A 13140-nucleotide genomic window follows, 5' to 3' on the forward strand; every position below is an offset into this window, starting at 1 on the left:
CAGGAAAAAAGACCCCCAGAAGCGAATGCCCCAGAACGAGTGTTTGACGCTCCTGACTTCGCAGGTGGACAGAAAAACCACATCTGTCCGGGTCCCAGCACAGGAGTATGATGCTGGCCACTTCTAAAAACGCTCAGGATCAGAGAGAAAAATCTTTACTTTGACTAGAAAGGGTTATTATACAGGAGATGTTCAACATCTGTAGCAAGACGGCTTCTCCGTGCCATGCGTTTTGTATTCATTTTTGAACTCCTCTTCGGTCTTATATGTTGGTGTCATTTGTTCAGTTTTACGAATGAAGGATGGAGGTTCAGGGTGTGGCTGCAATGAGCCAGGACTGAAAACCAGGTTTCAGTGCAAAGCCCATTGCTCTCTCCACAGCCTCTGCCTCTTGGTGAGGGATGTGGTATCAGGGGATGGGGCCTGAGGGAGAGGCACAGAGATAAGGGAGGAGCAGTTTCCAAGCCTGGCTGCTTCTGATTGAAGTTCAAACAAACAAACAAACAAACAGACAAACAAACAAATACTAGAGTAGAAGGACATTCCCACCAGACTTTCATAGTTCTTGAAGACAAAGACACTCTGCTTACCTCCATTTCAAAATACATTTTGAGTTTTCCTTTTTCAATAGAAAATCCAGGCTGGCCATGGTGGCTCACACCTGTAATCGCATGATTTTGGGAGGCCGAGGCAGGCAGATCACCTGACGTCAGGAGTCCCAGACCAGCCTGGCCAACATGGTGAAACCCCCTCTCTACTAAAAATACAAGAATTAGCTGGCCATGGTGGTGCGTGCCTGTAATCACAGCTACTTGGGAAGCTGAGGCAGCAGAATTGCTTGAACCCAGGAGGCAGAGGTTGCAGTGAGCTGAGATCATGCCACGGCACTCCAGCCTGGGCAACAGAGTGAGACTCCATCTCAGAAAAAAGGAAAAAAAAAAATTCCAAATTCCTAAGTTCCCAATAAACCAAGGTACCCCAATGGGTATGAGGTTTCTGGGGCTGCGCTCCGTCCACCCTGATGGCTACCGCACCTGTGGCCTCACGGGACTCTGCACGGCTGGAATGCACCTGTCCCGGCTCCGCCCCCACACGAGCCCTGCTGTTCATTGGTCACTACTCCTCTTGGTTGCCAGTTATTGAAACCCAATTTAAACTGGATTAAGAGGAAACAAAGGAAGGGATTTTTGGAAGCTTCAAGCTACCACAGAAATGGCAGGGGTGTGGCGGGTGTCAGAAACACCTGTCACTTGGCCTGGCACGGGCCCCGGCTGCCTCCTCTCGGCTGGGTTCTTCCCAGCCTTGTTTCCTCACACTGGCTTCCTCACATAGCGGGAAACACATGTTCACATCTCTGAGCGTCATGACCAAAGAATCGGGGCTTGCTCCTGTGTTCCTCGGGAAGAACGTAGGGCGAGAGCCAGTCCTTGGGCAGAGTGACTGGGGCCTGAGGAGGGGGCACCAGAGGAGGCCACCTGGAGGGAGTGTTCCTCCTGTGCTGGGCGGGGCAGCCTGGGTCTTGAGGAGTCCACAGCTCCCCTCACATCACATGCTTAGAGCAGAGGAGGAGTAAACGTCCCTGGAGAAAGGGGTTGCTGTCATGTGTATGTAGAATCCTCCATGCCCACGGTAGCTAACCAAGCGGATCACTGCAAATGTGTCTCCTCCACCGCCCAGTAGAGGGGTCACATCACTGGGCATGCAGCGGGAGCTATCTATTTAAGATACTGCAACTCACTGCAGACAGTGATTCCAATCAACAGGGGGCTTTCTGTGAATTTTATGTTTAAAATATTATTTATTTCAAAGTTATCACTACCTCACAAGTATTTTAGCAAATATTTATTTAAAAGTATCTTCTTGATGCAAAAGAAAAAAAAAAAAGAAAGAAACTGTGAGCTTAAACATATTTGAATGGAGAGGAGGAATTCATTTGAAGTTAGTTTGATGCGTTAGCTTGAAGTTGCAGCAGAGGCCGATTTTTTTTTTTTTTTTTGAGACGGAGTCTCTCTGTCACCCAGCTGGAGAGCAGTGGTGCGACGTCAGCTCACCGCAAGCTCCGTCTCCTGGGGGCACTCCATTCTCCTGCCTCAGCCTCCCGAGTAGCTGGGACTACAGGCGCCGCCAACACGCCTGGCTAGTTTTTTTGTATTTTTAGGAGAGATGGGGTTTCACCATGTTAGCCAGGATGGTCTTGATCTCCTGACCTCGTGATCCACCCACTTCAGCCTCCCAAAGTGCTGGGATTACAGGCGTGAGCCACCAAGCTCAGCCAATATTATTTCTTAAAATGAAGGGGGCACAAAAAAATCTCTTGAGCTTTTGTTCACACAGATTCCTTAGCAATTCGGGCTGAGTTGGCCAAGCCTGGGCATTGCATTCTGCATTTCTCACGGGCTCAGGCACTGCTGGCTGCTGGTCCAGGCACCACACCCTGGGCAGCATTGGCTGAAAGCATGGGGCTGGTGGTCCTGCAGGGTCATAGATGTGCCACTCACCTGGAGGGCAGCTCGTACTCCTAGTTCAAGCCTGCCTTGCAGAAACTTTTGCAATGATTTCATAAGCCTCGCTGTTGTGACACCCCATCTGTTCTCCTTCCAGGTCTGTGTCACGGTGACAACCCACAGGCCAGAGGAAACTAGAAAAGAGGTTTCTGGTGTGAACTGTCCCGAGGGCTCCTCCCCTCTGCTATTTCACGATTTCCGCACCATCACCGGGTTCAGCAGTATTCTTTGATGATCCTAAATTCTCTAAATTTAGCTTCTCAATCAAGCCTGCTTCCAGTTACAGGAATGGGCAGATGGAGTGGGCAGACAGGCAGTAACAGATCCTTCTACATCTACCCAAGAGGCCCAGACAACTCCTGCTTACAAAAGACAGCAAGCACGTCCATCAAAATCTGTGGCCATCCAGGTCTGTTCTCTCCCAAGGAGGAAGGAGCCAAGGTTTCTCCAAGGAGGGAGAAAAGGAGACAAGGTGAGAGGAAGGCACAAGGCACACTGATCATTTTCCCATTGGAGTTCATTCCATTCCTATTTGAATATCATGCGAGCTAATGAAACAATTCTGACTTCCATAGCATCTGGCTTCTGAAAACTGCTAATATTTATTAATGCTTTCCCATGTAAACAGTCAAAATAATCGTGCCTTAATTTTATATAGCACTTGACAGTTGATAGAATATTTTTATCTGCATATCTTACTTGATTTTCATAAGAAACTTCCAGTGTAAAAGTGGCCCTGCCAAAAAATAAAAGTGAGCCAAAAAATAAAAGTTATACCCACTTCCAAGCTGAGAAAATCGAGGCCTGAATGAGTGAAGTGACTTACCAGAGACTGAACAATGGCCTTGTCTCAACAGTCAGTTTTCTCAACATAGAAGCTTGTTGGAAGGATGTAAAATATGTATTTCATGACCCCTTAGCAAAATGGAGAGTTTCCTTTAAGTGGTTCTGATGATACAGATAACAGCTATGTTTTGCTGTTGGTGGTTTGTTTATTTATTTATTTATTTACTTACTTTTTTGAGACGGAATCTCACTCTGTCACCCAGGCTGGAGTGCAGTGGCACGATCTCGGCTCACTGCAAGCTTCACCTCCCGGGTTCAAGCAATTCTCCTGCTTCAGCCTCCTGAGTAGCTGGGATTACAGGTGCATGCCACCACGCCCAGCTAATTTTTGTATTTTTAGTAGAGATGGGGTTTCACCATGTTGGTCAGGCTGGTCTCGAACTCCTGACCTCGTGATTCACCTGCCTCATCAACAACAATGTATTTTTAAACTGCATGAGTTGGGCCGGGCGCGGTGGCTCAAGCCTGTAATCCCAGCACTTTGGGAGGCCGAGACGGGCGGATCACAAGGTCAGGAGATCGAGACCATCCTGGCTAACACGGCGAAACCCCGTCTCTACTAAAAACACAAAAAATTAGCCGGGCGAGGTGGCGGCGCCTGTGGTCCCAGCTACTCGGGAGGCTGAGGCAGGAGAATGGCGTGAACCCGGGAGGCGGAGCTTGCAGTGAGCTGAGATCTGGCCACTGCACTCCAGCCTGGGCGACAGAGCGAGACTCCGTCTCAAAAAAAAATAAATAAATAAAAAATAAACTGCATGAGTTTTTAGAGATTAATCTATCCTCCTTTAAGAGATAAGGAAAGTGAGGCTTAGAGAGGCTGATATACTATGATCCAGAAGTTGTCCAAATCTGTTTTATGATTTATGACCTTAAGCATGTTAATTATATTTTAAAATTCTACTTCATTAAAACATCATGGGAAGGTACAGCAACACAACATTTGTAATGAGGTTATTGCATAAACAATCATAAGGCAGAAGGGATGTGAATCCTCTTTTTAGCACACTAGTAAGAAATTCATACCACATCCTAAGCTACACCAGTCATTCCACCCTGCAAACCAGAGCATGAAAAATGATCTCAGCTCATGACTAATCCACTGCCCGAGCTAGGCGACGTTCACACCTACACTATCTGCGACATGGAGTTGTCTATTCTTGAAAAGCATCATCTTCTGTAGCAAGGAAAGTCAGTTAAGCAATTACTTGCTGAAAAGCTCCTAGGAGCCAAACATTGTGGAGGGAACATGACTATGACTGTGCTTGCTCTCAGAAGGCTTAGAACCCATAGCCAAAAAGACAGAACCTACGCAGTGTGATGTGAGCAGAGGAAGGACAGACTTAATGAAGTGGATCGTTAGATGAACACTTCACATTTTTTTTCATAGATCATGGGGGAAGGATTTCAAAAAAATTAGAGAATGGAAGAAATATGGAATTCTAATTCAAATACTTTCTGCTTCAAACAAAGTTGGCTGGTCACAGAGATGGCAGTTGAGTAATTTTTGTGCAGAGTAAAGAAATACCACACCCAGGACTTTGTAGGTTGCTCAAGCAGATGGCCACATGGACCCTGGCTTCCTCAGAGCCTGCTGTGACTAGAGCGCAACTAGTACAAGTGACAAGAGACCTGCCCCATGTGTGCACTTGCTCCTCAAGCTCCTGACATTCACCATTCCCCACACTTGGGGGATCTCGTACCAGAAAGTCTATTCTTGGCCCAATAGACTTTCTGTTCCACTGTGCTCGTCTCAACGACCTGCAACAGTGAGGTGGTGATGAGGCAGGTAGATAATTTGCAGGCTACAGAGTGGAATTCATATGTTTTATTCCTTAGTAAGGAGCCAAATGAGTAAGAAGGTGTGTTTCCACTGGAAGCCACAAGCTAAAGCAAAATAGGCAAGAAGCATAAATGGACTTGCTCAAAAGCCTCTCTCTTCCCTCAGAGCCCAGCTAGCCAATGTGTGCCTTTGTGAGACTCAGAAAAAGACGTCCTCTCCTCTGGATTTCTGCCTGCTCACCATTGGCCCTCAGCCAGACCCCCTGGGCCTTGCCCTCCCCACACAGCCACACAGCAGCCAGTTCCCCACCCATGCAGCAGTTTCAAGTGTGGATGAAAAACACCTGGAAAGAAGCAGCAGCTGGTGTTAGAAGGGATGACAGGGGAAGGGGAAGAAGAAGGCAAGCCCAGGTAGCATGGGACTTAAGCAGGACTCAGGACCTCCTTAAGGCCTCATAAGTCACCGAATGTGTTTAGAGCAAGGAAGAAAAGATAAATGACAGCTACAGGTAGGGAGGCAGGAGGTGGGTCTGAAAAGAGCCTGTTTGCCACCAAAAACTTATTTCTAGGCTATTGACGGCAGGTAACATAGCACAGTGAAGTGGTTCTCAAAGTGTGGTCCGTGTGGACCAGTCCCATTAGCACCCCCTGAGAACTTATTGTTAGAAACACAAATTCTTAGGCCCCATTGAAGATGGACTGAATTAGAAATTCTGGGATTTTTAACGAGCCCTCCAGGTGATTCCGATGCATGTAGGAGCCTGGAGCCACCAGCAAGGTGGCCGGGCAGGTCAGGCTCTGGGGGTTTCCATCCTAGCTGACTCTCAGGAAGTCGCTTTGCCATCTTAAGTTGTGTGCTCCTTTTCTCCATATAAAATAGACATACTAACAGCATCGGCTTATGTAGTCTTTTTGGAAATGGAGATTACATATGGAAAACGTTCTGCATGGTGCCCAGCATATGGCACGCAGGGAATACATGTTTGCAATTACTGCTGCCAGCCAAAATGAAGCAGCAAGTGTGCTTGGAAGACTGCAGGCCTCCGCAGTCCCCAAGTTCAGCCTGTCCCCTGAGCGGAGAAAATGAAAGAGGATGCAGGCCGGCATCCAGGGAGAGCCCAGAGGGAGAGAGCAGTGCCCAGTCCATAACCACCCAAGGCCCTGGAACACCACAATGGCTCAGAGCCCAGGTAAGCAAGAGCGCCTAGGGCTGCACAGAGCTGGGCTGGGAAACCGACCCAGCCTGAGGGCTCAGCGCAGGCTTTGAGAGGAAAGCGATGCTTGAACTGAGATGGGGAGAATGAGTCACGGCAATACCCAACATTTATGGACTGTGTGCCAGACATGACTTTAAGCAATGCCAGATTTGAATCACGTAAGCTCCATTGTGATTAGGTAATATTTTGATACCCTTTTTATTATTATTTATATATATATATGTGTATATATATATATATATTTTTTTGAGACAGAGTCTTGCTCTGTCACCCAGGCTGGAGTGCAGTGGCGCGATCTCTGCTCACTGCAAGCTCCGCCTCCCGGGTTCACGCCATTCTCCTGCCCCAGTCTCCTGAGTAGATGGGACTACAGGTGCCCGCTACCATGCCTGGCTAATTTTTTTTGTATTTTTAGTAGAGACGGAGTTTCTCCGTGTTAGCCAGGATGGTCTCGATCTCGTGACCTTGTGATCCGCCCGTCTCGGCCTCCCAAAGTGCTGGGATTACAGGCGTGAGCCACCGCTCCCGGCCGATACCCTTTTTAAAGATGAGGGAAAAGAAAGAAAATAACCTTGACACGCCAGGCGCGGTGGCTCAAGCCTGTAATCCCAGCACTTTGGGAGGCCGAGACGGGCGGATCACGAGGTCAGGAGATCGAGACCATCCTCACTAACATGGTGAAACCCCATCTCTACTAAAAAATACAAAAAACTAGCTGGGCGAGGTGGCGGGCGCCTGTAGTCCCAGCTACTCGGGAGGCTGAGGCAGGAGAATGGCGTGAACCCGGGAGGCAGAACTTGCAGTGAGTCGAGATCTAACCATTGCACTCCAGCCTGGGCGGCAGAGTGAGACTCCGTCTCAAAAAAAAAAAAAAAAAAAGAAAATACCCTTGACCAAGGTCACGGAGTGAAGTGGCTCAGATAGGATTTGAACGAAGCAGGCAGACTCCTGGGCCCACACGCCTCACCAAGTGTGGCTGGCTGGAGAGCTGAAAGAACCCTGGGGGCAGGGTGCTGAACGAGGGGAGAGTGGTGTGAGGTTCTGTTTCTCTTATTAAATCCGGTTCTAGGCCAGGCGCAGTAGCTCACACCTGTAATCCCAGCACTTTGGGAGGCTGAGGCGGGTGGATCACCTGAGGTCAGGAGTTCGAGACCAGCCTGACCAACACGGTGAAACCCTGTCTTTACTAAAAATACCAAAATTAGCTGGGCATGGTGGCGGGTGCCTGTAATTCCAGCTGCTCAGGAGGCTGAGGCAGAACTGCTTCCATCCGGGAGGCAGAGGTTGCAGTGAGCTGAGATTGTACCACTGCACTCTAGCCTGGGTGATAGAGTGAGACTCCATCTCAAAAATAAAATAAAATACAATAAATAAATCCAGCTACTAGGTGTCCGGCGTGTCCTACCCCCTGTGGATGGCGCAGCCAGTGGGGTGCAGCACAGGAGGGGGTGCAGCTCCCTGGTGGTGGCTCCAACTCAGTCATGAAAAGTCACACGCTAAGAGACTAATTCCGCATGTAAGAAATCATGTGAGGGGGTGAGAAACAGCAAGCAATAAACAGATGGTGTAGTCACACACACATACACACACACACACACACACACACTCTCATTGGAAAAAATTCCCAAAGGACACACACTAAAATGTTTATACTGGTTATCACTGAGAAAAAATATTAAACATTAAAATTGATTTTTACTATCTTTTATCTGCTTTTCGTTTTTTGCATCTGCTCCTGTGCCTATGTGCAATGATCATGTATTACTTTTTCTATTAGACAAATACATAAGCTCTACTTTAAAACTGTTTATTAATCTACCCGGTTAATGACAAATACTGAAACTCAGTCTTGGCCTGAACCTGGTGACCTGGACCTGGTGGAAGCCCTGGTGACAGACAGCTTGGACACTGGCTCTCTCCTGGCTGAAGCCTGACTCCTGGTGGATAGAAACATCAACGACAGACTTCTATTTTCAAACGCCTACATACACATCTTAGGGAAAGTTTATTTATCCCCTCATTTTGTCATTCAACAAATATGTACTGATCACATTCTACATGCCAAGAATGCCAGGAATGTAAAAACAAATTTGAGATGAAGCCTTTGAGGAAGACGGCTTCTCTCTACTTTCGTTCGCATTTTGTTTTGTTTCAATAGTCAGGAATAGTATGGCAGTTTTCTTCATGTAAGTCCTGCTCCTCAGTTACAATTCAGGTTCTTCCCAGGTGGCTACTGAGAATGGACTATTCTTCTTGGTGTCTTTTCTGATTACAGTAGTGACCCAGAAGCTACGGATTTTCATTTGTTGCTTCCATGTGGCCACTTAACTGGAGGATAAGCTGTTCGGACCATTCTTGGTTCTCAAGGTATACAATCACACAGAAAGAATTTTGTTTCTCCTGAAACAGCAGTAGTAGTTCTCATTTCAGAGATCTGTGCACACTGGTTATTCTCCACCCTTCTCGCCCGGCTTTTTAACCAGGGAAACTTCTGGTTGGTCCTGCTAGTGGGAGGGACTGAGAGCAGGAGATGAGAGGGCAAGAGAGAGAGGAGTCAGACCGTGCATTTCCTCCGCCTAACCCCAGGTTCCCTACTCAAGAGCTGCCTCCACTCAGGGCCGCGGTTCCTGTCTGAAGGCTGCTGGCCGACTCTTGCTCTCCCAAGGCTCCCTGCGTGCTCCCACCCCTTGCCTCTTCAGGCCTTGCCAGGGAATAGCTCCTCACCTTGTGTTGGTCGCCTGAACCTTCCCCATACCTTTCTAATACTTGTGATCTCGATTAAAAGTTTCTCAGTGGCCTGAGAGGACCATCTGCGTCTTCCCTGGAGCCTGACTGGCTTAAGAGCTTCAAAACATTTAGTTTTAAATGATTGCTTTTTATGAAGATTTGTTAACTCTATTAAAAATATTTCCTTCTGCTTGGTTTCTGCTTAAGTTATAAATGCCTCCATGGGCTCAAACTGCCTGGAATCGCACCTATGAACGTGTAGCGGTGCTTTCAAACTGTAGTCGCTACACAAAGGTTAATTCATAAAAAAGTAAGATATCCATGGCATTTACATGAAAGTACAGGAAATTCATCCTTTCTCATATAACATCAGTATGAAAAGGCGGGTTCTGTCATTTGGAATTAATTGATAACATTGTCGGTTTGAAGACTTGTATCTGGAAAAGATGAGTTAACAACCATTCTTGTAACAACTGGAACAAATCTCTGCAAGTCACTATTCTTACTGTTATTAAATTCGGGTTTGGCTGTATGAGGGTGAACAAAACTACAAAATACACTGGGAGCATAAGGAATAAATTGTGTTTGGTGGTTATATTGCTTTTTCAGAATCAGAACATAATTTGTGATATTTATTTATTTACTTATTATTATTTTTTAAGATGGAGTGTCTCACTCTGTTGCCTAGCCTGGAGTGCAGTGGCACAATCTCGGCTCACTGCAACCTCCACCTCCCAGGTTCAAGCGATTCTCCTGCCTCAGGCTCCTGAGTGGCTGAGATTACAGGTGTGTGCCACCACGCCTAGCCAATTTTTATATAGAGATGGGGTTTCACCATGTCGCCCAGGCTGGTCTCAAACTCCTGACCTTAAGTGACCTGCCCGCCTCAGCCTCCCAAAGTGTTGGGATTACACGTGTGTGACACCGCACCTGGCCCATAACTTGTGATATTTAAACGGCATCATATGGAAGGGCTGCCCCTTCCCAATTGTTGAATTCTGCTGTAAACAGGCCAGAGATGGGCCTCCCTCACCGGAAACTCTGGCTCACCGCATTAGTTTTTCCCAGGGTTCGGCTAATGGTGTACTTTCACAGTCGTGCTCACTGTGGTATGTGCTAGGTATTCAGGCAGGGAATATCTGCTTTACAAAACGTTAAAAATCTGCTTTCACATAATAAGATTCCTTGAAACCAAAAGACAAGCATTTCCAAACTTTCAAGCTTGATTTTACGGTTACAGAAAGTTGGCTGCTCAGCGCCCCGCTGCTGGATACAGCAAGAAACGTGCTGCAGGCTCTGCCCAGCACCACACGCTCCAGCACAGGCCCCGCGTGCGTGTTACATGCTGTGTGTTCAGGGCCACATGTCTAACAGGATGACGGATCTCAAAGAGCTCTCATCATTTCTTTGTTGGCTTGAGTTACGATGCTCATATATTCTCCTGGCATACATTCACACCTGTGCCTTGACCACCACTGGGATCCGTCCCTCAGGAAACTGGCAGGAGCGAGTCACAATTAAAAAGCTTGTTTAGGAGTTAACGTCACCTCTGGTTACATCACAAGCACACTTCTTATCTGGAAGTAACTCCATCCCCCAACAAAAATGTGTGTTTTTTTTTTTTTTTTTTTTGAGACGGAGTCTCGCTCTGTCGCCCAGGCTGGAGTGCAGTGGCCGGATCTCAGCTCACTGCAAGCTCCGCCTCCTGGGTTCATGCCATTCTCCTGCCTCAGCCTCCTGAGTAGCTGGGACTACAGGTGCCCGCCGCCACACCCGGCTAATTTTTTGTATTTTTAGTGGAGATGGGGTTTCACTGTGTTAGCCAGGATGGTCTTGATCTCCTGACCTCATGATCCACCCGCCTCAGCCTCCCAAAGTGCTGGGATTACAGGCGTGAGTCACCATGATCAGCCTGTAAAAATGTTATTTTTAAAGAATCAAAATTGGCCAGGCATGGCGGCTCGCGCCTATAATCCTAGCACTTTGGGAGGCCGAGGCGGGCGTAATGCCTGAGGTCAGGAGTTCGAGACCAGCCTGGGCAAGACAGTAAAACCTTGCCTTTACTAAAATACAAAAAAATTAGCCAGGCATGGTGGTGTGTGCCTGTAGTCCTAGCTACTCAGGAGGCTGAGGCAGGAGAAGTGCTTGAACCCGGGAGGCGACGGTTGCAGTGAGCCAAGATCACGCCATTGCACTCCAGCCTGGGAAAAAGAGCACAAGACTCCATCTAAAAAAAAAAAACAAACAAAAATCAAAATTAAGAAAAAACTGGGCTATACATTTCTTAATGAAATACTAGTAAAGATAATGGATTGGACGCATGTGTAATTTTATTTCCTCCTAAGCCTCCACCAAAAATACAATAAAGGAATCCTTAAAAGCCATCAATCCTTAAAAGTGAGGAGAACAAGGGAAATAATGGCAACATGATGCTGGAGGTGGAAACGTGACGGGCAAATGACAACTGACCTGGCAAGTCCAAAGGGGAATGCCAAGGCATCAATGTGGCAAACGTCTCAGAGGCTTGGAAGGTGGCAGCAGGTAGGGAAGAGGAAGATGGGTCCCCAGACACCCTCTTCTACTCCAGGCCATGGGAAGATCTCTGAACCAGCGGGCCCCAGACAGAGCCAGGGGCTTGGGCACCATTTCAGTCAGAAGATCAAAGTGATAGGCACACACTGATTGATGAATGACGACTTTCCTCTATTCCCTACCTGGCACTCAGAACGCAGGGAGCCATGCCCTGACCCACCTGACAGAAAAGATGAGCCTGGCCCTACCTACCGTCTAGTCTCAACACTGTGGCAAGGGATCCCTACAACATCAAAGTCTCATCACGACACTCCTTTGGGGGAAACCCTGAGTAAAAGTCAAAGTCCTTACCAAGACCTAAAAGGTCCCACCTTATCTGAAGCTCCATGATCCTCGGCCTCGGCTTCTACCACTGTTTCCTCCCCTCCGGCTAGACTGGGCTCCTTGCTAGACACTGAACCCACCCAGCCGTGCTCCCTCCCTCAGGCCCTTTGCACTTGCCTTTCCCTCTGCCTGGAATGATCTTTTCCCGGGTGTCTGAAAGTCACATTCACTTCCTTGAAGTCTTGGCTCAAACACTTTCTTTGGTGAGATCTACCTTGGCCACTCTACTAAAACTGCACCCATACCTCCCTACCCTTTCCATATCCAATCTTTCATTCATTTTCTCCTTAGTCTAGCACTTATCACTACTTGGCATATTAACATAATATTTTTCATACCATAGGCTTCAAGAACACAATTTTGGTCTCTTCTACTCACTGATGTGTCTCCAACATCAACAAGAATGCTTAGCATAAAACAGGCACTCAATATTTATTGAGGCCAGGCGCGGTGGCTCACGCTTGTAATTCCAGCACTTTGGAAGGCTGAGGTGGGTGGATCACCTGAGGTCAGGAGTTTGAGACCAGCCTGACCAACGTGGCGAAACCCTGTCTCTACTTAAAATACAAAAATTAGCCTTGTGTGGTGTTAGGCGCCTGTAGTCCCAACTACTCGGGAGGCTGAGGCAGGAGAATCGCTTGAACCTGGGAGGTGGAGGTTGCAGTGAGCCGAGACCGCGTCACTGCACTCCAGCCTGGGCAAAAGAGCAAGAGCTGGTCTTTCATAAACAAATAAATTTATTGAATAAAAAAAGAAACTTCCTGAGAACTGAAAGACAGGAATTTCCAGGTTGAAAGGCCCACCAAGTGCCCAGTGCAGACTTTTAAAACACAGGGGGCAAGGACAGAAGAGTGTACAAGCTGACAGAGGTTACAAACAGAAGACCACACACATCAGGATGCCTTCAAACTTGACAGCAATGTGGGTAAGTGTAAAACAATGGTAATTTCTTACCTGCAATTTATTCCTAGCCAAACTCTCAGACATGTCTGAAGGTAGAATAAAAGCATTTTGAGTCTCTCGAGGTCTAAAAATATTTTTCCTCCACACATCCCTGCTCCATGAAGCTACTAGAGGGTACAGGCCACCTGTGCCAGAGAGCGCAGTCAGTCCTGTCATCAGATGGGGCGCAGGGAGAGGTAAAGCAAAGC

The sequence above is a fragment of the Macaca fascicularis genome, chromosome 4 (genome assembly GCF_037993035.2).
Source record: "Macaca fascicularis isolate 582-1 chromosome 4, T2T-MFA8v1.1".
In the NCBI taxonomy this organism is placed as follows: Eukaryota; Metazoa; Chordata; class Mammalia; order Primates; family Cercopithecidae; genus Macaca; species Macaca fascicularis.